This window comes from Pleurodeles waltl, chromosome 3_1 (assembly GCF_031143425.1).
Source record: "Pleurodeles waltl isolate 20211129_DDA chromosome 3_1, aPleWal1.hap1.20221129, whole genome shotgun sequence".
Lineage (NCBI taxonomy): Eukaryota > Metazoa > Chordata > Amphibia > Caudata > Salamandridae > Pleurodeles > Pleurodeles waltl.
Genome location: NC_090440.1, coordinates 1,220,679,920 through 1,220,704,093, shown reverse-complemented (window position 1 = coordinate 1,220,704,093; position 24,174 = coordinate 1,220,679,920). Strand labels below are relative to the sequence as shown.

At 53.6% G+C, this 24,174-nt stretch overlaps 1 protein-coding gene across 2 annotated transcripts in view; it reads right to left on the bottom strand.

The window, feature by feature from the left end:
* SLC37A2 (solute carrier family 37 member 2) overlaps window positions 1-24,174 on the bottom strand; it is a 1,507,897-nt gene that overhangs the window by 433,584 nt on the left and 1,050,139 nt on the right. The window lies entirely within an intron of this gene.

The window sequence follows — 24,174 nt, the reverse complement described above, 5'->3', positions numbered from 1 at the left end:
GTGTGATTACTTATGTTATCCCTGTAGGCATATGAAAGTGAAGGGCCCCTAAATGGCACGGTCTGTAGATGTGAGTGATGTAATGTGCAGACCTGCTACTGGTGGTGTGAATGATTTTGTGTGCTTCACTCATGAAATGTGTGTAAATGGCCTATAAAGCGGTTGGTTCCATGTTGGAACTTTACAGCTCACAAGCTGCGACTTATTGGTACAGTTGTTTTGAACTTTTGATTATTAACAGTACATTTTATTTTTGTGAAATCTCTTGTTAATAAAATTCACATTTTCAATCTTTCACTCACCTTCGTGCCAAATCCAACCAGTATGTGTGTGCACGTCAGGAACAGATGGTTGTGCAATAATGTTTGTCTTTCTCTGCCAGGGTGTACAATGACTCTAGGGAAAATCTACCAACTCTAGATATTATTCATAAGCTAGGCACTAGGGGGACGCCATGGCTGCTCACATGGATCCCTTAAAGTACTGTAATCTGATGGGAGCCTCAAACATCCTGTTACCCAGTGTTCCTACATATCTCCTGATAAAAATGGTACCTCACCTGCATGTTGGGATGCCCTGCACTGGGGAGATAACATGGCAACATTTACAGATCTCTACACTGTATATACCCAGTCACCAAGACATATTAACCCTCTCCATCAATCTGTTGATGTGATACCCTGTAGAGCACACCTAGGTAAACCCATATCAATATCTCCTTGTCATATGCAGAGTACTGTGTGAAGTACAACTGACCCCTCCATCTAGGCAGTAACATTTTACCCTTGCTGTCAGATGGGTTTTTGTAGCAAAGCAAAGTGGGCCCCTCGCCTCTTTAAATAGTAGAGGACTTGATAGCTCTTAACAATATTTCTCAGCCATCTTACATTCCACATTAAGCACATGTATTGTACTGGTCTACCCATTTCTGTGTGGGTGTGCTTATCTTCCCCTCCTGAGGTGCAAGAGTTTTACCTACCTACCCCTCCAGCCATGGATGACCACTCTCTGTATATATTCATACCTACTGTCCTCAGGAGAGGGTGTATTATATTCACTCCTCTTGGTGTGCTTCCACACCAGTCCCCATCGTAGTTATTGTGTTTAGAATAAGCAAATATTCCCCAACTTAAAACTCACACCCCTCCCAAATCATTCCCCCCAGCGATGACAGGGGTTCCTCACGAAGATGATTTAGTGCACTACTGTTCCCTAGTTCCCTCTTGTTCATAATGTGTCTGGGCAACAGGACAGACTGTGCCTATAATATGTATATGTTATGTGCAAGCACTGGGGCCCATTCCTTCCCTAAAGGCCTTCTTTAGCAATATATGCAACAGATCCCCATCGATTCCCTACCCCTCCAAACACATGCATCCACCTCTGCTGGGAGCACAAACCAACAGGTTGTCCTAACTCTATAGTCACCGTTGTCTTCAAACAGTGTTCTCTGCAATTTGCGGTGTTCAGTGAGGTAGTGGTATGATGCCTGTACTGTGGTTGGATAATGTAGGAAAGTACCATCTTGCCTGGCATGTTACCCCCATATTTCACTGTATATATGTTGTTTTAGTGTGTCTCACTGGGACCCTGCCAGCCAGGGCCCCAGTGCTCATAAGTGTGCCCTGTATGTGTTCCCTGTGTGATGACTGTCTCACTGAGGCTCTGCTAACCAGAACCTCAGTGGTTATGCTCTCTCTGCTTTCTAAATTGTCACTAACAGGCTAGTGACCAATTTCACCAGTTCACATTGGCATACTGCAACACCCCTATAATTCCCTAGTATATGGTACTGAGGTACCCAGGGTTCCAGGAGATCCCTATGGGCTGCAGCATTTCTTTTGCCACCCATAGGGAGCTCTGACAATTCTTACACAGGCCTGTCACTGGAGCCTGAGTGAAATAACGTCCACGTTATTTCACAGCCATTTACCACTGCACTTATAAGTGACCTATATGTCTAACCTTCACCTGGTGAAAGTTGGGTGCTAAGTTACTTAGGCCCTCATTCTGACCCTGGCGGTCAAAGACCGCCAGGGCGGAGGACCGCGGGAGCACCGCCGACAGGCCGGCGGTGCTCCAATGGGGATTCCGACCGCGGCGGTAAAGCCGAGGTCGGACCGGCACCACTGGCGGGCTCCCGCCAGTGTACCGCCGCCCCATTGAATCCTCCACGGCGGCGCAGCTTGCTGCACCGCCGCGGGGATTCCGACCCCCCCTACCGCCATCCAGATCCCGGCGGTCCGACCGCCGGGATCCGGATGGCGGTAGGGGGGGTCGCGGGGCCCCTGGGGGCCCCTGCAGTGCCCATGCCACTGGCATGGGCATTGCAGGGGCCCCCGTAAGAGGGCCCCTACATGTATTTCACTGTCTGCTGCGCAGACAGTGAAATACGCGACGGGTGCAACTGCACCCGTCGCACAGCTTCCACTCCGCCGGCTCGATTCCGAGCCGGCTTCATCGTGGAAGCCTCTTTCCCGCTGGGCTGGCTGGCGGTCTGAAGGCGACCGCCCGCCAACCCAGCGGGAAAGTCAGAATTACCGCCGCGGTCTTTCGACCGCGGAACGGTAACCTGACGGCGGGACTTTGGCGGGCGGCCTCCGCCGCCCGCCAAGGTCAGAATGAGGGCCTTAGTGTGTGGGCACCCTGACACTAGCCAAGGTGCCCCCACATCGTTCAGGGCAAATTCCCCGGACTTTGTGAGTGCGGGGACACCATTTCACGCATGCACTATACATAGGTCACTACCCATGTATAGCGCCACAATGGTAACTCCGAACATGGCCATGTAACATGTCTAAGATCATGGAATTGTCACCCCAATGCCATTCTGGCATTGGGGAGACAATTCCATGATCCCCAAGTCTCTAGCACAGACCCGGGTACTGCCAAATTGCCTTTACCGGGGTTTCACTGCTGCTGCTGCCAATACCTCAGACAGGTTTCTGCCCTCCTGGGGTCCAGCCAGGCCTGGCCCAGGAAGGCAGAACAAAGGACTTCCTCAGAGAGAGGGTGTTACACCCTCTCCCTTTGGGAAAAGGTGTCAGGGCTGGGGAGGAGTAGCCTCCCCCAGCCTCTGGAAATGCTTTGATGGGCACAGATGGTGTCCATCTCTGCATAAGCCAGTCTACACCGGTTCAGGGATCCCCCAGCCGTGCTCTGGCGTGAAACTGGACAAAGGAGAGGGGAGTGGCCACTCCCCTGACCTACACCTCCTAGGGGAGGTGCCCAGAGCTCCTCCAGACCTCTGCCATCTTGGAAACAGAGGTGTTGCTGGCACACTGGACTGCTCTGAGTGGCCAGTGCCATCAGGTGATGTCAGAGACTCCTTCTGATAGGCTCTTACCTGTGTTACTAGCCTATCCTCCTTCCTAGGTAGCCAAACCTCCTTTTCTGGCTATTTAGGGTCTCCGCTTTGGGGAATTCTTCAGATAACGAATGCAAGTGCTCATCCGAGTTCCTCTGCATCTCTCTCTTCACCTTCTGCCAAAGGATCGACCGCTGACTGCTCAGGAAGCCTGCAAAACCGCAACAAAGTAGTAAAGACGACTACTGCAAGCTTGTATCGCTTCATCCTGCTGGCTTTCTCGCCTGTTTCCTGGTGGTGCATGCTCTGGGGGTAGCCTGCCTTCTTACACCAGGAGCTCTGAAGAAATCTCCTGTGGGACGACGGAATCTTCCCCCTGCAACCGCAGGCAACAAAAGACTGCATCACCGGTCCTCTGGGTCCCCTCTCAGCACGACGAGCTTGGTCCCTGGAACTCAGCAACTCTGTCCAAGTGACTCCCACAGTCCAGTGACTCTTCAGTCCAAGTTTGGTGGAGCTAAGTCCTTGCCTCCCCACGCTAGACTGCATTGCTGGGTACCGCGTGATTTGCAGCTGTTCCGGCTCCTGTGCACTCTTCCAGGATTTCCTTCGTGCACAGCCAAACCTGGGTCCCCGACACTCTAACCTGCAGTGCACAACCCTCTGAGTTGTCCTCCGACGTCGTGGGACTCCCTTTTGTGTCTTCGGGTGGACTCCGGTTCACTCCTCTTCCAAGTGCCTGTTCCGGTACTTCTGCGGGTGCTGCCTGTTTCTGTGAGGGCTCCCTGACTTGCTGGGCACCCCCTCTGTCTCCTCATCCAAGTGGCGACATCCTGGTCCCTCCTGGGCCACAGCAGCATCCAAAAACCCTAACCGTGACCCTTGCAGCTAGCAAGGCTTGTTTGCGGTCTTTCTGCGTGGGAACACCTCTGCAAGCTTCTTCATGACGTGGGACATCCATCCTCCAAAGGGAAAGTTTCTAGCCCTCTTCGTTCTTGCAGAAACCAAAGCTTCTTCCATCTGGTGGCAGCTTCTTTGCACCCTCAGCTGGCATTTCCTGGGCATCTGCCCACTCTCGACATTGTCGCGACTCTTGGACTTGGTACTCTTGTTTCACAGGGACTCAGGTCTGGAAATCCACTGTTGTTGCTTTGCTGGTGTTGGACTTCCTTGCAGAAACCCCCTATCACGACTTCTGTGCTCTCTGGGGGTCATAGGTTCACTTTACACCTACTTTTCAGGGTCTTGGGGTGGGCTATTTTTCTAACCCTCACTGTTTTCTTACAGCCCTAGCGACCCTCTACAAGCTCACATAGGTTTGGGGTCCATTCGTGGTTCGCATTCTACTTTTGGAGTATATGGTTTGTGTTGCCCCTATACCTATGTGCTCCTATTGCAATCTACTGTAACTTTACATTGCTTGCATTACTTCCTTTTGCTATTACTACTTATTTTTGGTATTGTGTACATATATCTTGTGTATATTTGGCATCCTCATACTGAGGGTACTCACTGAGATACTTTTGGCATATTGTCATAAAAATAAAGTACCTTTATTTTTAGTATATCTTTGTATTGTGTTTTCTTATGATATTGTGCATATGACACCAGTGGTATAGTAGGAGCTTTGCACGTCTCCTAGTTCAGCCTACGCTGCTCTGCTATAGCTACCTTCTATCAGCCTAAGCTGCTAGAAACACCTCTTCTACACTAATAAGGGATAACTGGACCTGGTACAGAGTGTAAGTACCCCTTGGTACCCACTACAAGCCAGGCCAGCCTCCTACAGATAACAACTCATTTTCTGCATCAGTCACAGCTTGAGTATTTTGTACTCAGTGGACATTGTTTATCTTGAAATGTCGCTGCTCTCAGAAACACCATTCTTTTTCTGATTGATGCATCATGAGTATCATCGGCTTGGGCAATATATTGTCTCGATCTCAATTTCACACTCCTCGCTCATGCCTTCTGCATCTCGGTTCCCAGCAAGTCATGGATTCTTGCTTGGGTTAAGTGTCCTGATGCTCGGCTCAGTTCTAAGCCACCTCCGTGAATACTTAACACGTGGTCAGTCACGCCTTTCAGTTCAGCACATTTCAGACTCATCACACAAAGCTTTTTCTTTACACACAGGAAGCAGGTTCTCCAATGTTGTACTGCTAGGGTGTAGTCCAGAAATATTAACAACTTTCAATTATCAGCAAGTTTCTGCTCTGCCTTGGTAACTCTCCCAGCCATTCTCCGTTACTTATCTCATACAAGTCCCTGGTCTACTGCTATGGCATCAATCTTAGGGCCTGATTAAGAGTTTGGCGGAGGGGGTCACTCTGTCACAAACGTGATAGATATCCCCTCCGCCATATTACGATCCCATAATAGCCTATGGAGAGCATAATATGGTGGATGGGATATCCGTCATGTTTGTGACAGAGTAACCCGTCCCCCAAACTCTAAATCATTCCCTCAGTTTCTAAAGTTTCTTTGGTGGATCCAACCATCTCTAAAATAGTATCCAATTTGCCTCATATAATGTCTGCACCATTCAGAGGAGGGACTTCCACTTCTGATGTTTACCCTTGTTGCCTCAAAGGGAATCACAGATCTAGGTGCTAATTGGTTGCACTATTCACTGGTATGCTGCTGTATAACCATTTTATGCCAGTTCCCAGTGTGGATTCACTAGCCTCTTATCGATTGTGCCAGATGTGCCAACTCCAGAGGTACATCCAGGGGCTCACTCAGCAGGACTGCAAGCAGCCAGTGCACTCAATATATGCAGGAGCCAGTACCTGTAAGGAAGCTCCTCAATATGTTCACTTCAGCATCCACCATAGCATCATTTCAACTTGTGGCATGACTGAGGAGGTAGGCCAGTGCCTCCACTATGTATTCAGTTTCAAGCCTGGTTTCAAGTTTTAGGTGGGCACACTAACCTGTTACCTGCTGCACTGAATGCACCAGCTCCAGGCAGTCACACGAGGGGCTCACCCAGTGGGCGTATGAACAGTAAGGGCTTTCTGCGCAAGAAGGAGTCAGTTCTCATAAGGAGGTTTGTCATCATGGTCACATTAATCTCCCTCCATGGTGTAATTTCACTTTTTTGGTGTGGTTAGGGAGAAAGGCCAGCATCTCCACTATGAAGTTGCGTACCTCACCACTTCCTATGAGGCTTGAATGATCACCATTTAATTCCACTCCAACCGATCCTTCCGAACCCATGAGTCCCTTCTGAGAATCCTGGCTACTCATTTCTGTGGCACAGGCATTCACTTAGGATGGGTCTGCCTAATTTCTATCAAACATGATACAGCATGTTTCCCAGGCCTGGTATCAGCACCAATCATCATCTTGTCCCAGACAGAGCGAGCAGAAAGGGTGATCTGCCACCTCCTGCATTTCCTCTCACAGAATGCAGTTTACCTCAAAGGGACTACTCCCACCTACCCGCTGCTCCAGCATCTCTCAGATCAGCCTCCTCTCTTAGCTGAAGGTTCTCAGGCTGCCTCATGTCAGCTTCGTAAAAATAAACCTTTCCTCTGCAGCACTTCCACAATTGCTGTTGGGAGTGCAATGCCTTGTCAGGGGTATTTTGTGCTCCCTGGCTCCAGGTCAGGTGAAGTCCCACTACAGCAGATCACAATAGATAGGTTAGGGGATCCCAGGGCACAGATTTGGCTCAGTGCAAGCCTGCCATCCTGCTACAATGGCCACGACCCAGGAGTCCAGGAAGCTTAATGTGCAATTCAGAGACTGTATGGTTACATCAATCTCTCTTTCATTTAACACCAAAGGTCAGTGCTTTGTGTTCAGTTATTAACTTAGTGTTAGTGTACGAAGTTCAATAAAACACTAAAATCTGTTGAATTGACACTTAGGGGGCCATTACAACATTGGCGGTAAAAGCCGCTTACCGCCGTGCAGAAGACCGCCAACACACCGCCACAGCAGCGGAAATCAGCCACAGCTATTATGACCCATAGCTCGGAATCCGCCAAAATTCAGACACCCACACAAGTCCGCCACACCAAAGGTCAGTGATAAACTGGCGAAAACAAATCCTCCACTGTCACGCCAACAGAAATACGCCCACACTATCACGACACACGAATCCACGCAGCGGTCTTTCAACCGCGGTATTCCATTGGTGGTACACACCGCTGCGCTCAAAATACACACACACATATACAAAACACAGCCACATTGGATAATTCAAAATACACACACCTGATACACATACACACACCACTCCCACACACCCATTACAATCTAAAACACACACATCACCCACAAACCCCTATGACAAAATTACAGAGAGAAGGCCAGAGAGAGACACCACAAACAACTACCAAGCATCCACAGGCACACAATACCATCACCCACATAACTTCCACGCACCTCACACAACACACCACTAAATATCACCCCACTTATCACTACACACACCACCCCACACATCACCCACACCACCCCATGGCACGGCAAAGTCACCTTGCGGTTCTGCAGACTGGCGGCGGACCCCCACCTCCTCCCCCACAACTAACAACATGGGAGGAGCAAGTCTTGGCGGTTCTGCATCCTGAGGGCCTCGCAGGAGTAGATGGAGGAATGGACTCTGGTAAGTCAAATCTTTACTATTACATCCCCCACCCTACTTGCATGCTGTCACATATCCCCACCCTCACCCTCACCCCCATCACTCCAAATCCTCTCAAATGTCCCCAACATCACAAACCACACATCCTAACACCAAGCCCTGCATGCAACAGCAAAGCATGGACACCCATCACCAAAGCATGGCCACTGCACATACCCATACACATCCCTAAACCACCATCACACAAGGACCCACACAGGAATGCAAGCACTGGGTTACACGGTCACCCACCTATTGCACACCATGGCACACACAGATGTAATAAACATCCTTTTATACCCCTGGAGGACCCCTACCCAACATCACCGGACAGGAGGGTCCACACATGTCCACACCACCAACAGAAGAGGCCCACAGTGATGACAGCAGCTCTGTCCAACTGGATCTAGATGACCAGTCCAGCCCATCGGGGACCTCGGGACAGTTGGTTCCCCTCACACAGTCACAGACCACCACAGAGCTTCCCCCCTCTGGAAACACCACCACAGCACCCACCGGGCCAATACCTCTGTCCACAGGACACGTCAATCAGCAGTGTGTCCACCACTACATGGAACCCAGGCTAACCCACCAACCCAACAACAACAGGGACCTGGGGGCAGTGGTAGTGGGCACACGGTCCAGGGGACGGAGGCCCAGGAACACAGGGGAACTGGGAGGGCTGTTGTGCGACAGAGGGAAGACAGGCCCAGGGAACCCACTCTCCACGAGACCCTCTCCAACATCATGGGAGCCTACCACCACTCCCAGGAGACGATGGCAACGGTACTGGCCAAGTTTCAGGAGACCCAGCGCCTGCAGGAGGAACATTATTTAGGCTTCAGGGAGGAACTCAGAACCATCAATTCCACCCTGGGCACCATCGTAGGGGTGCTGAAGGAAGTCCTCAACACCAGGAGGGATACTGTGGCACAACAAGGGGCCCCTGACACTAGCCTGGATGATGAACTACCCACCACCTCCGCCGGCCCTAGAGGACAGGAGGCACCGCCACAGGACCACCACACCAGCGCGCCACCCCCTGAAGAGGGAGAACCACCCCGCAAACGGTCCCTGAGATCCAGGACAGAGACAGAGAACGATGCCAAGACCCCCGCCAAGAAATGAGACCACCCTGAATGTCATCTTTCTGTCCCACTTTGTCACCCTGTCCACCCTCAAACTGCCCCAGCTCCACTTCCTATGCCCATTTGGACAATGCACGTGTGAGACTAATAGACTGGACTCTGCCATGGACATTCCTCCACCATCACCCCTCACCATTTTACAACCCCCTCCAATATTGAGCACTTAAATAAACACCCTTGAAGCACAAAACAATCTGGAGTCAGTCTGTGATTTCGAAATAGTGTATTAGCAATTACAGTGTCCAAATGCTCTTTCAAATGTAATGTCTACATACCTATGTCACACAGCTCTAGTCCATGAGGAAACAAAGCAGATGTCACACAGTGGAACCCACATCTGTGAAATTGTAAGGGAAAGTGACAACTCAGTGACCATACACTGGGTGAAAACGACAGACAGTAGAGAGGTAGTAGTGTTGAAGTACATGTAGTAGGCAGGTTTGTATTCTTGCCTCTGTTTCACTGGAAATATTGCAGGATCACCGAGTTCCTGTTGTCGGTGTCCTCTTCTTCTGCTTCTTCATCTTCACTGTCCACAGGCTCCACAGCTGCAACAACACCGCCATCTGGACCATCCTCCTGCAGAAAAGGCACCTGTCATCGCAAAGCTAAGTTGTGAAGCATACAGCAGGCCACGATGATCTGGCACACCTTCTTTGGTGAGTAGAATAGGGATCCACCTGTCATATGGAGGCACCTGAACCTGGCCTTCAGGAGGCCGAAGGTCCGCTCTATAATCCACTGAGTTCGCCCATGGACCTCATTGTAGCGTTCCTCTGCCCTTGTCCTGGGATTCCTCACTGGGGTCGGTAGCCATGACAGGTTGGGGTAACCAGAGTCACCTGCAAATGGCGAGGGACTAACCTGTAGTGATATCCCCAGACCCAGACAACCATTCCCACTGACTTGCTTCCAGGCGCTCACCTAATAGCCACACACGGTGCCTCTGGAGTTGCCCCATCACATAAGGGATGCTGCTATTCCGCAGGATGTAAGCGTCATGCACTGAGCCAGGGAATTTGGCATTAACATGGGAGATGTACTGGTCTGCCAAACACACCATCTGCACATTCATGGAATGATAACTCTTCCAGTTTCTATACACCTGTTGACTCCTGCGGGGGGGGGACCAAAGCCACATGTGTCCCATCAATGGCACCTAAGATGTTGGGGATATGTACCAGGTCAAAGAAGTCACCTTTCACTGTAGGCAAATCCTCCACCTGAGGGAAAACAATGTAGCTCCGCATGTGTTTCAGCAGGGCAGACAACACTATGGACAACACGTTGGAAAACATAGGCTGGGACATCCCTGATGCTATGGCCACTGTCATTTGAAATGACCCACTTGCAAGGAAATAGAGTACTGACAGCACCTGCACTTGAGGGGGGATTCCTGTGGGATGGCGGATACCTGACATCAGGTCTGGCTCAAGCTGGGCACACAGTTCCAGGATTGTGGCACGATAAAGCCTGTAGGTGATGCTCACATGTCTTTCCTCCATTGTCGACAGGTCCACCAGCGGTCTGTACACCAGAGGATGCCGCCATCTCCTCACATGTCCCAGTGGACGGTGCCTGTGAAGGACAACAGCTAGGACAGAGTCAACTAACTCAGAGGTACGTACCCACAGCTTACACAGAACACGAATCATAATCTGAAATTTGGCCTGTATGAGTGTTGAGGCAAGGCCTAGGTATGTGTGACGCAGTTAAAAATTAAGCCATGTGGGCCCCTAAAATGGTGGCTGCCTGACCTGTTAAGTGGGACAACGGGATGTGAGGTAACTGCGCTGGCGTTGTACACCGTCGCGGTAGGCGGTCAAAGACCGCGGCGCAATTCTGCGCAATTAACATTGGACCCTATGGGTCCCAGGAGCCAATGACGATGTACGCCGGTGGTGACGGTACGCACCGCCGCGGACGTGACCGACATTTTCTATCTGTTCAATCACTCAATACCTGATCTTCGACAGGAGAGGACCTACACTGCAAGTGCCGCTGTGACCTCGGTCTGGAAGAGACAATGGCTCGTGCGTCTGCGGAAAGGGCCCCTGCCTTCACATCGGAGGAGTTGGAGAAACTCATAGATGGGGTCCTTCCCCAGTAAACGCTACTCTACAGTCCTCCAGACAAACAGGTAAGTACACTGGGAGCATGCTGTATGGGCTATGCCTGTGTGGAGTGGGGTGGATGAAAGATGTGGGGGGGGAGATTGAGGCGTGCATGAAACAACAGTGAGTGCATGTGTCACATGGCAAGGTTAGGGATGGGGGCCAATGACTGGGACGGTGCAGTTGGTAATAACTTTTCTTTTCCCCCTGTACTATTCATGTAGGTCAGCACCCACCTGAAAAAGGATATTTGGCGTGCCATCGCCAAGGACGTCCGGACCCTGGGGGTCTACCACAGACGGAGCACCCACTGCCATAAGAGTTGGGAGGACATTCGCCGCTGGAACAAGAAGACAGCGGAGGCCCAGCTGGGGATGGCCTCCCAACGTGGGAGGGGTGCCCGTTGCACCATGACCCCCCTGATGTTCAGGATCCTGGCGGTGGCGTACCCGGAGTTGGATGGGCACTTGAGGGCATCACAGCAGCCACAAGGAGATGAGTACACTCTCATTCTGCTGATTTTGCGCACAGTGGAGGTGTCTGGGTGGGGGAGGTGGGCTGTGGGTTTCCCTAGGCCGGGCTAGTGTGCTAGTTAGGTCCCCTTGTCCTGGCAGACCCTGTGGCACCCCACCCCAGCTGTGTACAGTGCCAAGTACACCTAGTCAGGCTCCAGTGTCATCAATGTGTACAGATGTCGGCTATAGCCTTGTAGGCCATGTCCCAGGGATTGAACAGTGGAGCCCAAGTGCGCGGCTTAGTGCAGGGGGCTTCGGTGTCTGTCATGTCCGCCAACGGTAGCGGTAATGCATGCATTCAACATATCTTTCTAATGTCGTCCCCCCACTTTTTGTGGTCTCCCTGTTCTTGTGTGCATTAGCATCATCAGGCGGAGGAGCAGTGGCACCGGAGCAGGAGGGAGCTGCATCCCACATGGCCCTGAAGGGCAAGACAAGGACTCGGAGTTCACCAGTGGGACGGAGGGCGAGGGGAGCTCCACGGCGGGGACAGGAGCTGAGACCAGTGACACGGATTCGTCCTCTGATGGGAGCTCCCTTGTGGTGGTGGCAACATCTGTGCCCCCCGCATCTACAGGTACAGCCACCACCCCCCCTACCAGCACCGCCCTCCCAGCAGCCCCTCAGCCTTTGCCCCGTGCCCACTCACCCAGGAAGGTGGGCATCACCTTCACCCCAGGCACCTCAGGCCCTGCCCCAGTCACCCCCCGCTGCCCTCAGTAAGGAGGCCATTGACCTCCTCAGGTCCCTCACTGTTGGGCAGTCCACCATTTTGAATGCCATTCAGGGTGTAGAAAGGCAGTTGCAGCAAACTAATGCATTCCTGGAGGGCATTCATTCTGGTCAGGCGGCCCTTCAGCAAGCTTTTCAGACTCTGGCCTCAGCACTGATGGCAGCCATTTTCCCTGTGTCTAGCCTCCCCCTCCACCTTCCTCCACCCAGACCCAATCCTCTGTACCCCAGCCTATCCCAAGCACACCTTCAGACCAGCATGCACACACGTCAACACACAAGGGAAGCTCTGGCAAACATAAGCACCACACATCCCACAGGCACTCACGCAAGCAACACACACATGCAGACACACCAACATCCACTGCCTCCACTGTGTCCCCCTCCTCCTCCTCATCTCCCTCTCCCTCCCAGTCTAGTCTCCACTCACACCTGCATGCACTACATCTACAGCCACTACTTCCCTCACCAGCACACACACCACCACACCCCGCTCACGTGCAGTCACCACCCCCACTGCCATTCACACGTCCCCTGTGTCCTCTCCCAGTGTGTCTGTGACGCCACCTCCCAAGATACAAACGCAGGCACACACCCACCCAACAGCCATCCACCTCACAACAGCCTCCAGCGCATGCACCTTCATCCCAAGTCACCAAACGAACACCTCCTACAACCACAACCTCTTCCTCCACTCCCAAACCCCCTCCAGCTACCAGTCCCAGTGCTCCCAAGAAACTTTTCCTGTCCAACCTTGACCTCTTTCCCTCACCTCCCCCACCCCATCCGTATCCTAGGGCCCGACTCTCCAGGTCCCAACCTAGCACCTCAGCCACAACATCTCCGGGACCAGTGGTGCCTGCAGTCACCGGAATCTGGAGTGCACCGGCCACCAGGGCAGCCAGTGTGGCACGGAGCCACAGCACGGACAGTCCCCCACTTGTCAAGCATCAAAAGTTGGCCAGTCCCCGGCGGGAGAGGGGGAAGACTCCAGCCACCAAAGCCGCTCCCAGGGGTACAGGTGGGAGTGTGGAGTCAGCTGCAACACCTTCCAAGGTGGGGAAGGGCCTCAAGAAAGTCAGCAAGTCTGGGAAGAGCAGCACGGCGGAGAAGACCGCCATCATCCCCGCTGCCCAGGAGGCCACTGCCACCAGCCCTGCTGCCCAGGAGGCCAATGCCATCATCCCTGCTGCCCAGGAGGCCACCACCATCATCCCCGGTGCCCAGGAGGCCACCGCCACCAGCCCTGCTGCCCAGGAGGCCACCGCCATCATTCCCACTGCCCAGGAGGCCACCGCCACCAGCCCAGCTGCCCAGGAGGCCTCCGCCAGCACCAGCTCCGCTGGGCCAGACCTGGCCGCCAGCACCAGCCCGGCTGGGCCATGTAGGACCGCCAGCACCAGCCCAGCTGCCCAGGAGGCCTCCGCCAGCACCAGCTCCGCTGGGCCAGACCCGGCCGCCAGCACCAGCCCGGCTGGGCCATGTAGGACCGCCAGCACCAGCCCCACTCGGCCAGACAGGACCACCAGCACCAGCCCCGCTGGGCCATGAAGAACCGTCAGCACCAGCCCCGCTGGGCCATGTAGGACCGCCAGCACCAGCCCCGTTGGGCCAGACAGGACCGCCAGCAGCAGAGTCACTGCAAAGGACCCCGCCACCACAAGCACCACTGAACAGGGCACCGCCGCCACGAGCACCGCTGAACAGGGCAACGCCGCCACAAGCACCGCTGCCAATGACACCGCCGCCACAAGCGCCGCTGCCAATGACACCGCCGCCACAAGCGCCGCTGCCAATGACACCGCTGCAACAAGCGCCGCTGCCAATGACACCGCCGCAACAAGCGCCGCTGCCAATGACACTGCCGCAACAAGCGCCGCTGGCCCATGATCGCCAAGGGCAGTGACGCTACAGAGTCCATCACGAGCAGGATGAAGCACTCTGGGCACAAAGCCCCCTCCAGAACCAGTGGAGAAAGACATCCACTACCTCAGTCCTTGGCAGGATGAAGCACTCTGGGCACAAAGCCCCCTCCAGAACCAGTGGAGTATCACATCCACTACCTCTGTCCTTGGCAGGATGAAGCACTCTGGGCACAAAGCCCCCTTCAGAACCAGTGGAGAAAGACATCCACTACCTCAGTCCTTTGCAGGATGAATCACTCTGGGCACAAAGCCCCCTCCAGAACCAGTGGAGACTGTTATCCACTTGAGAGACTGAAGCTGGGCACTCCCCAGGATGGAACAGGGAGCAAGCCACCCACTGTAGAGACTTGAGAGACTGTGGCTTTGCACTCCCCAGGATGGAACAGTGGGCAAACCACCCACTGTAGAGACTTGAGAGGCTTTGGCTTTGCACTCCCCAGTATGGAACAGTGGGCAAACCACCCACTGTAGAGACTTGAGACTGTGGCTTTGCACTCCCCAGGATTGAACAGTGGGCAAACCACCCACTGTAGAGTTTTGAGAGCGGTGCTCTTCTGCACGGCGGGGCCCTGTTCAGCGGTGCTTGTCTTCACGGCGGGGCCCTGTTCAGCGGTGCTTGTCTTCACGGCGGGGCCCTCTTCAGCGGTGCTCTTCTGCACGGCGGGGCCCTCTTCAGCGGTGCTTGTCTTCACGGCGGGGCCCTCTTCAGCGGTGCTTGTCTTCACGGTGGGGCCCTGTTCAGCGGTGCTCTTCTGCACGGCGGGGCCCTGTTCAGCGGTGCTTGTCTTCACGGCGGGGCCCTCTTCAGCGATGCTTGTCTTCACGGCGGGGCCCTCTTCAGCGGTGCTTGTCTTCACGGCGGGGCCCTCTTCAGCGGTGCTTGTCTTCACGGCGGGGCCCTGTTCAGCGGTGCTCTTCTGCACGGCGGGGCCCTGTTCAGCGGTGCTTGTCTTCACGGCGGGGCCCTGTTCAGCGGTGCTCTTCTGCACGGCGGGTCCCTGTTCAGCGGTGCTTGTCTTCACGGCAGGGCCCTGTTCAGCGGTGCTCTTCCGCACGGCGGGGCCCTCTTCAGCGGTGCTTGTCTTCACGTCGGGGCCCTGTTCAGCGGTGCTCTTCTGCACGGCCGGGCCCTGTTCAGCGGTGCTCTTCTGCACGGCGGGGCCCTCTTCAGCGGTGCTTGTCTTCACGGCGGGGCCCTCTTCAGCGGTGCTTGTCTGCACGGCGGGGCCCTGTTCAGCGGTGCTCGTCTGCACGGCGGGGCCCTGTTCAGCGGTGCTCTTCCAGTCAGTGTAGGGAGTCAGACCTGGCCTGGACAACCTGCTCACTCGCCCTCCGAACGTGCAGTGTCAGGCCCCTTCGGAGACGGAGTCCTGGGCCCTCCTGCTCCACGCTCCTGCTGGCTGGCCTCTCCGCCCTGCTGCCCTTCCGCTCCTTAGATGGGGCTCTCGGGCCCTTGCCTCCCCTGGCTGTTGTGGCAGGTGAAGTGGCCTGAGTCACCTCCTTGGGGGCAGCCGTCTCAGTCCGCTCACGGCGGCCCTTCACTTTCCGGGTCCTCTTGCCTGGGGGGGGGCTGCCAGTCCCCTTGCTGCTCAGTGAAGTGTCACTGCCGCCAAAGGGTGGACTCCATATTCCATGCACCACTTGTACCTTGGAAGCTGGGCTGGTGGTGGCTGAGGTGCCTTTGGGACTTTTCCCAGATGGAGGGGGTGGGTCAGGGGAGGGAAAGAGGTCAACATTTGTGAGGTAATATTTCTTTGGACCAGGGTAAAGGGTAGGAGTAGTGGAGATAGAAGTGGAGGAAGAGGATGTGGTTGTAGGAGAGTCAGGTGTGCTGTCCTTGGGTGCAGGTGACTGAGACGTAGGCTGTCGTGAGGTGGTTGGCTGTTGTTTGGGTGTCTGCCTGCGTTTATGTGTCTTGGAAGAGGGGGTGACAGACACAGTGGGAGAGCACACAGGGGACGTGTACATGGCAGTGGGGGTGGTGACTGCACGTGTGAGGACTGTAGTGGAGGGTGTGCTGGTGATGGAAGAACTGGCTGATGTTGGTGTGCATGCAGGTGTGAGTGTAGACGTCACAGGGAGGGAGGAGGGAGACGAGGAGGAGGGGGACACAGAGGTGGTAGTGACTGTTGGTATGTCTGCAACTGGGTGTTGCTTGGGTGAATGCTTGTGTGTTCTGTGGTGCTTATGTTTGGATGAGCTGGCCTTGGGTGTTGAGGTGTGTGCAGGCTGGTCAGATGGTGTGGATGGGATAGGCTGAGGAACAGGAGACAGAGAAAGGCTGGAGGCAGTTAGAAGAGGGAGACTGGAGACAGGGACAATGGCTGCCGTCAGTGCTGAGGCCAGAGAAGTGAAAGCTCGTTGATGGGCAGCCTGACCCGAATGAATGCCCTCCAGGTAGGCATTGCTCTGTTGCACCTCCCTTTGCACCCCCTGGATGGCATTCAAAAGGGTAGTCTGCCCAACAATGAGCGTCCTCACGAGGTCAATGAGCTCCGCACTGAGGGCAGCAGGGGTAACAGAGGCAGGGGCTGAGGTGCCTGGGGCGAAGGAGACGCGCGCCTTCCTGGGCGAACGGGCACGGAGCGAAGACTGAGGGGCTGCTGAGAGGGCGGTGCTGGTGCGCTGGGTGGCGGCTGTACCTGTTGTTGCTGGGGGCACAGATGTTGCCTCCCCCGCTAGGGAGCTCCCAAACGAGGACGTGTCTGTGTCGCTGGTGTCTCCACCGGCCCCCGTTGTGGTGCTCCCCTCGCCCTCCGGATCACTGGTGCCCTCGGTGTCTGTGTCAGTGCCCACCGGGGCCTGGTGACTTGCAGCTCCCTCGTGCTCCGACGCCAATTCTCCTCCGCCTGATGATGCTAATGCACAAGAAACAAAGAATAAGGGTGGGGGGAGAAAGAAAACAAAGTTGAGTGCATGCCTTGTCAATAGCCTTGGCGGAGAGGACAGACACAGGTGCCTCATGCACTAAGCCGCGAACTTGGGGTACACTACTCTGTACTTCTGACTAGGCCAACAGGTCTAGGGACAACAGACGCGCTCATGGGTGATGTTGTACCATGGATAGCTGCACTTGGCACCCTACAGAGGTGGTGGGCGGGGGCACAGGGCCATGTCTAAGGGAGGGGACTACACTACAGAAAGCGCCCTGGCCTACTGTCACCCACAGCCCTCCTCCCCCACCCAGACGCCTCCACTGCGCGTATAGATAGGAGAATGTGCTGATACTCACCCCCTTGTGTCTGCTGTGATGTCCTCAAGCGCCCATCCAAATCAGGGTAGGCCACCGCCAGGATCTGGGACATCAGGGGGGTCAGGGTACGACTGGCACCCCTCCTAGGTCGGGAGGCCATCCCCAGCAGTGACTCGGCGGTCTTTCGGGTTCCGCGGCAGATGTCCTCCCACCTCTTCCGACAGTGGGTGCCCCGTCTGGTGTAGACCCCCAGGGCCCGGACTTCCTTGGCGATGGCACGCCAAATATCGATTTTCTGATGGGCGCTCACCTGTTTGACATGTACAGGGTGGGAAAGAGAAAACGTCACATTTCTGCATGTTTGGAGTACATGCCCCCCCTCCCCACCCTTGCCATGTGGCCCATACTCTCATCAGTCGTGCGTTGCATTCCTCATTTTCTCCCCACCAACTGACAGCCACCCCACTCCACACAGGCATTACCCATTCAATGTGCACTCAGTGTACTCACCTGTTGGTCTGGAGGACCGTAGAGTAGCGCATACTGGGGGAGGACCCCGTCCACAAGTTTCTCCAACTCTTCTGTAGTGAAGGCAGGGGCCCTTTCCCCAGTCGCAGCAGCCATTGTCACTTCCAGACCGAGTTCACAGCAGCACTTGCAGTATAGGTCCTCTCCTGTGGATGATCAGGTCTCGAGTGATTAATCAGATAGAAAATGGCGGTCACGCCCGCGGCGGTGCGTACCGCGGCGGTGCGTACCGCGACCGCCGGCGCACATCGTCATTGGCTCCTGAATCCCATAGGGTTCAATGTTAACCAATGCGACTTCGTACAGCGGTCTTCGACCGCCTACCGCCACGGTGTGCCACGCCAGCGCATTGACCTCACATCCCATTGTCCCAGTTTAGAGGTCAGGCAGCCGCCATTTCAAGGGCCCACATGGCTTAAATTCTACGGCGTCACACATACAAACATAGCAGTCAAAACATTTTCGTGTACTGTGCAAGCTGTGTTGTACGTACCTGTGAGTTGATTGACTCAGTGCTCCATGTTGTCCTTCCTAGGCACCGTCCGCAGGGACTTGCGAGGAGAAGGAGGAATCCTCCTGTGTACCGGCCGCTGGTTGACCTGTCGACAATGGAAGAACGCCATATAATACTCCGTTACCGACTTGACCGAGCCACTATACATGAACTGTGTGCCCAGCTGGAGCCAGACCTGATGTCACCCATCCGCCAACCCACAGGAATTCCCCCTCTAGTGCAGGTTCTATCAGTCCTCCATTTCTTTGCAAGTGGCTCATTCCAGACAACAGTGGCCATGTCATCTGGAATGTCTCAGCCTATGTTTTCAAAGATTCTGTCCAGAGTGTTGTCTGCCCTGATGAAACTCATGAGGAGCTACATCATATTCCCAGAAGAGGCTGATTTGGCCACAGTGAAGGGTGATTTCTATGCCCTTGGACATATCCCCAACATCATTGGTGCCATTGATGGGACCCATGTGGCATTAGTACCCCCAAATGACGATGAACAGGTGTACAGAAATCGGAAAAATTACCATTCTATGAATGTGCAGGTTGTCTGTGTGGCAGACCAGTACATCTCCCATGTAAATGCCAAGTTCCCTGGGTCAGTGCATGACGCGTATGTTATGCGTAATAGCAGCGTCCCCTATGTGATGGAACAGCTACAGAGACAGCGTGTGTGGCTAATCGGTGACTCTAGTTACCCCAACCTGCCGTGGCTATTGACCCCAGTGAGGAATCCCAGGACCAGGGCAGAGGAACGGTACAATGAGGCCCATGGGCGTACTAGGAGGGTCATTGAAAGGACCTTCGGCCTCCTGAAGGCCAGGTTTAGGTGCCTGCATATGACAGGTGGATCCCTAATGTACTCACCAAAGAAGGTGTGCCACATCATCGTGGCCTGCTGTATGCTTCACAACCTGGCTTTGCGACGCCAGGTGCCTTTCCTGCAGGAGGATGGTCCAGATGGTGGTGTCGTAGAAGCCGTGGAGCCTGTGGAGAGTGAAGAGGAGGAAGACGACGGTGAGGAAACAGACAACAGGGAAGCTGTCATACAACAGTATTTTCAGTAGCACACAGGTAAGATTCAGCCACGCCATTTCCCAGTTACTTAGAGCCTCATGCATCTCAACTTTATGTATTTCCCCCCAGCTCTTTTAAATAACATATTCTTTTTCCCTTCCCTTCTCAGTGCTTAATGACTCATAGCCCGACTTCTGCTTGGTTTGGCCATGTACTACAGCGTATTGACATTGGTATGTTGTCATCACTAACTGACATCACATATTGTGAACTGTTATGTGTTGTACGATTTTTTGAGAATACAGCATGACTCCAAACGGTTTTCTGTGCAATAATTGTTTTATTTTGTGTGCTCAGATAATGGTACATTATATGGTGACGGTGATGGGTGGGGGCAGAGTCCAGTTCTCAGTCTGACAGGTCTATTGTCCATATGCCTGTGGAAGGACGGAGCAGGGGCTGTTTGAGTTTGGACAGGGTGGCAATGTGGGACAGTGGGATGACTTCTGGGGGTATCTCATGCTGGCGGTGGTCTTGGCATGCTACTCTGGGTTTTTTGGGGGTCTTAGGCTCCTCTTGCGGGGTGGTTGTTCTTCAGCAGGAGGTGGGGTTCTTGTGGCCAGTCGTTGTGTGTGGGCCTCCTGTCCACTAGCGCCGGCCGGAGGTGGTAGGCTGTTCCTGGCTAGTGACAGTGGCCCTTTGTGGTGCCACATGGTCCCGCAACGTGTCTTCTATCCTGTTGAGGGCCTGGACCATGCTCCCCATGGCGGTAGCGATGGTGGTGAGTTGGTTGCTGAACCCCATGTAGCGTTCTTCCTGCTGTGCCTGTATCTCGGTGAACCTGGCCAGTACCGTCGCCATCGTCTCTTGGGAGTGGTGTTATGCTCCCATGATGGTAGTGAGGGCCACTTGGAGAGTGGGTTCCCTGGGCCTCTCCTCCCCCCCCTGTTGCACGGCAGCCCTCCGAGTTGTCCTGTTTGCCTGGGCCTCTGTCCCCTGGACGGTGTGCCCACTACCACTGCCCCCAGGTCCCTGTTGTTGTTGGGGTGTTGGGTTAGCCTGGGTGCCCTGTAGTGGCAGACACACCGCTGCTTGACCTGTCCTAGAGACAGAGGCATGGGCCCGCTGGGTGGGAGCTGTGCTGTTGTTCCCAGGGGGGTTTGGGTCTGCTGTGGCCTGTGTCTGTGTTTGGGGAACCCACTGCCCAGAGGTCCCCGATGGTCCGGGCTGGTCATCAGGTTCCAGGTCGCCAGAGCTGCTGTCCTCACTGGGGGCCTGTTCCAGGGGTGGGATGGACATTTGAGGACCCTCCTGACCGGTGTGTTGGCGTTCGGGTCCTGCATGGGGTGAGAGAGTATGGTTATTGTTTCTGTGTGTGGAAAAGCGTGCAAATTATGGGTGCCCTTGTCCCCCAGTGCAGGCATTCCCTTGTGGGTGGTGTTGTGAGGGTGGTTTGTGGGGGGGATGGGTATGTGCAGTGGTCATGCTTAGGTAATGGGTGTCCAATGTTTGTGGTGGCATGCAAGGGTTGGTGAGGGGTTGGGTGGGTTGTGCTAGGGATACATTCTCAGGGATGATGTGTGATGGTGGGTTGGGGGTGAGGGTGGGGGTGTGGGTTGGCATGCTGGTGGGGTGGGGGGGATGAAGTATATGAGATAGGACTTACCAGAGTCCATTCCTCCGGGTACTCCAGCGAGGCCCGCAGGATGTTTAATACTTCTTGCTCCCATGCTGTGAATTCTGGTGGGGTGGGTGGGGGTCCTCCGCCAGTCTTCTGCACCGCGATGTTGTGTTGCGAAACCATCGAGCGCACCTTCCCCCGTAGGTCGTTCCATCGTTTGCGGATGTCGTCCCTATTTCTGGGATGCTGTCCCACCGCGTTGACCCTGTCCACGATCCACTGCCATAGCTCCGCCTTCCTTGCTATGGTGGTGTGCTGCACCTGCGAGCCGAAGAGCTGGGGTTCCACTCTTAGGATTTCCTCCACCATCACCCTGAGTTCTTGGTCCGTGAAGCGTGGGTGTCTTTGTGGTGCCATGGGGTGGTGTGGATGAGGTGTGGGGTGGTGTATGTGGTGATGAGTGTGTTGGTGTGTGGTGCTTTGTGCTACTATGTGGTGTGTGTGATGTTGTAGTGTGCCTCTGTGTGTCTGGCTCTCTATTCTCTGATGTGTCTCTCTCTCCTTCGTCTCTGATTTTTGGTAGTAGGGGTTTGTGGGTGATGTGGGTGTGTGTTTTATATTGTATTGGATGTGTGGGAGTGTTGTTTGTGTGTGTATCAGGTGTGTGTATTTCAAATTGTCCAATGTGGTAGTGTTTTGTAAAGGTGTGGGTATTTTGACCGCGGCGGTGTGTACCGCCAATAGACTACCTCGTTTGAAAGACCGCCGCGTGGATTTGTGGATCGTAATGGCATGGGCGTATTTCTGTTGGCGTGGCGGTGGAGGTTTGGTCATCTCCAGTTTATCGCGGGCCGCTGATGTGGCGGACTGCAATGGCGGTCGGATTTTTGGAGGTTTGGCAGTTGTGGGTCAGAATGACCGTGGCGGCTGACCGCGGCCGCGGCGGTATTGTGGCGGTCTTCTGACCGGCGGTAAGCGGCTTTTACCGCCGAGGTCAGAATGACCCCCTAGGTCTGAAAACGTTAAACTTACTGTCCTGTTCCAGAGAGTGGCCCCACGACTCAGACCACTCTGAGGCCTACTCAGTATGTGAGGTTATAGCACAGTACATGGTGCTACCCGACACTCTGATGCCTGTCCTCATTCTGTTTTCATGCCTTTAGCAGAGGAGATAAACCTGACAGCATCAAAAGTAATGAAGTGTATAAAACCAATATGGGATCTTATCACTGAAAGGTTCCTGAGAAACCGAGAAAGGGGAGGTGGGTGGTTTGATATGGAATCTTCAGGTAGAAAGATCTTTACAAAGGGTAAATAACATGTTCTTCTGATAGATATTACTACTGCAGACTCTTCACCTTTTGAATAAAAACCCAAGTAGTACTCCCTAGGAGGTGTTTCGGAGAAGGCAACTGAACCAGGAAGCCTTGCACAAACCTGGAAGTGCCCTTCCATGCAGACCTCAGATTTAAGGCAGTAATGCCTGCCGAAGTGAGGACAGAAGCCCACATCACAGCCCAAGCAATGTCCAGGACAGCAACGCCCCACAATAATGCAGAAGCAGCCTTCGTCCTGGTAGAATGGGACACACGCCCTCGGGGCACTTTATTTCAAATGATGCATTTAAACGTGCATGTAATAGTCTGCTTCTGGATTACCTTGCCCTCTGTGTAGTCAATGAGAACTGGCCAGTCAAGCAATGTCAACAAATCCTATCAATGTAAAACTAGGGTGTAGGGTCTAGACAGCTATTCCCATGTAACTGTACAGAAGTAGACAGAAAATCATAAGATATTGGATTGACTAATGCGAAAAGGAAGAACACCATCAAAAGAAATGAAGAATACGATCAAGGCATCAACTAATCAGAAACTGATGGGTGAAGGCTGGGTGGGCCTTGGACAAAATGTCCTGGTGAACTCTGATAGTGGATCTGAAGCTGGCAAGATTGGCACCAGGCCTGGAATGGCATCAGAAGCATTAAAAGGGGTTGACCAGTGCATGAGATGGACCACCAGCTGAGGCAAAGTCAAATATCCTGTAGGCCCCTGAGGAATTCAAAGGAGTGTGGAATTAGCCTGGGGAATACTGGCTGTTGAACAGAGGTGGCACAGGGGGCCGCAAAAGCCAGAAGAGGTTCCTGCAGCACTGACAATGGTGCTAGAATGGAGCAGGGCTCCAGCACCATGCTTATGTCTTCCAGGACTGGAATTAAATCCAATGTCATTTAGGCTGGAGATGTGGAATGGATCCTTCAACCAAGCATCTTTCCCTGATAACGGGCGGGACATCTAAAGGAAAGTGAGTCCTTCATTTAGTAATTACTATACTTTTTGTGGGGGGATTTTTCCAAAGAAGAAGCCTTCTCCCTAGACTCATCCAGAGAGCAAACCCTAGAGCAGGACCTGGAGAGCGAACAGCCTTTTGTTCATCACATGTGCTCAGGCCATTTAAAAAATTGCCTCCAATTCCTTGTTGGCCTTCAAACGCATGAAGCTACATATTTTACAAGACCAAGAGCCAAGCTTGGGTTCCAGGTTCCAAAGACAGACTTTATAGTGCTCGTAAATGGACCTCCAATTGCAGTAAAAGTTACATCTTTTAAAAACTGATGCATTTGGCTTTGACATTTTTACTAACAGCATTGCAACTACAATTTTAAGTGAAACTTCCAATGGAAAGAGATATATATGGCTCCATGGTGTCATAACCAGGGAATGCATCAAACTGGAGTCAGAGCTGTGGCAACACCTAAAGCGCAGGAAAGCTATTTCACCTTTTCCAGATAAGATTCAGTCTATAACCCGGTGGGAGATTCAAGAGACAATAAATCTTCAAGCAGAAGTATCTATCAGAAAGTTTTTTCAAGCATCTAAGAACAAATGAAAAATTTGACAAAAGGGGAGGCCTGTGTATGGCAAGGTAAAAAACGAA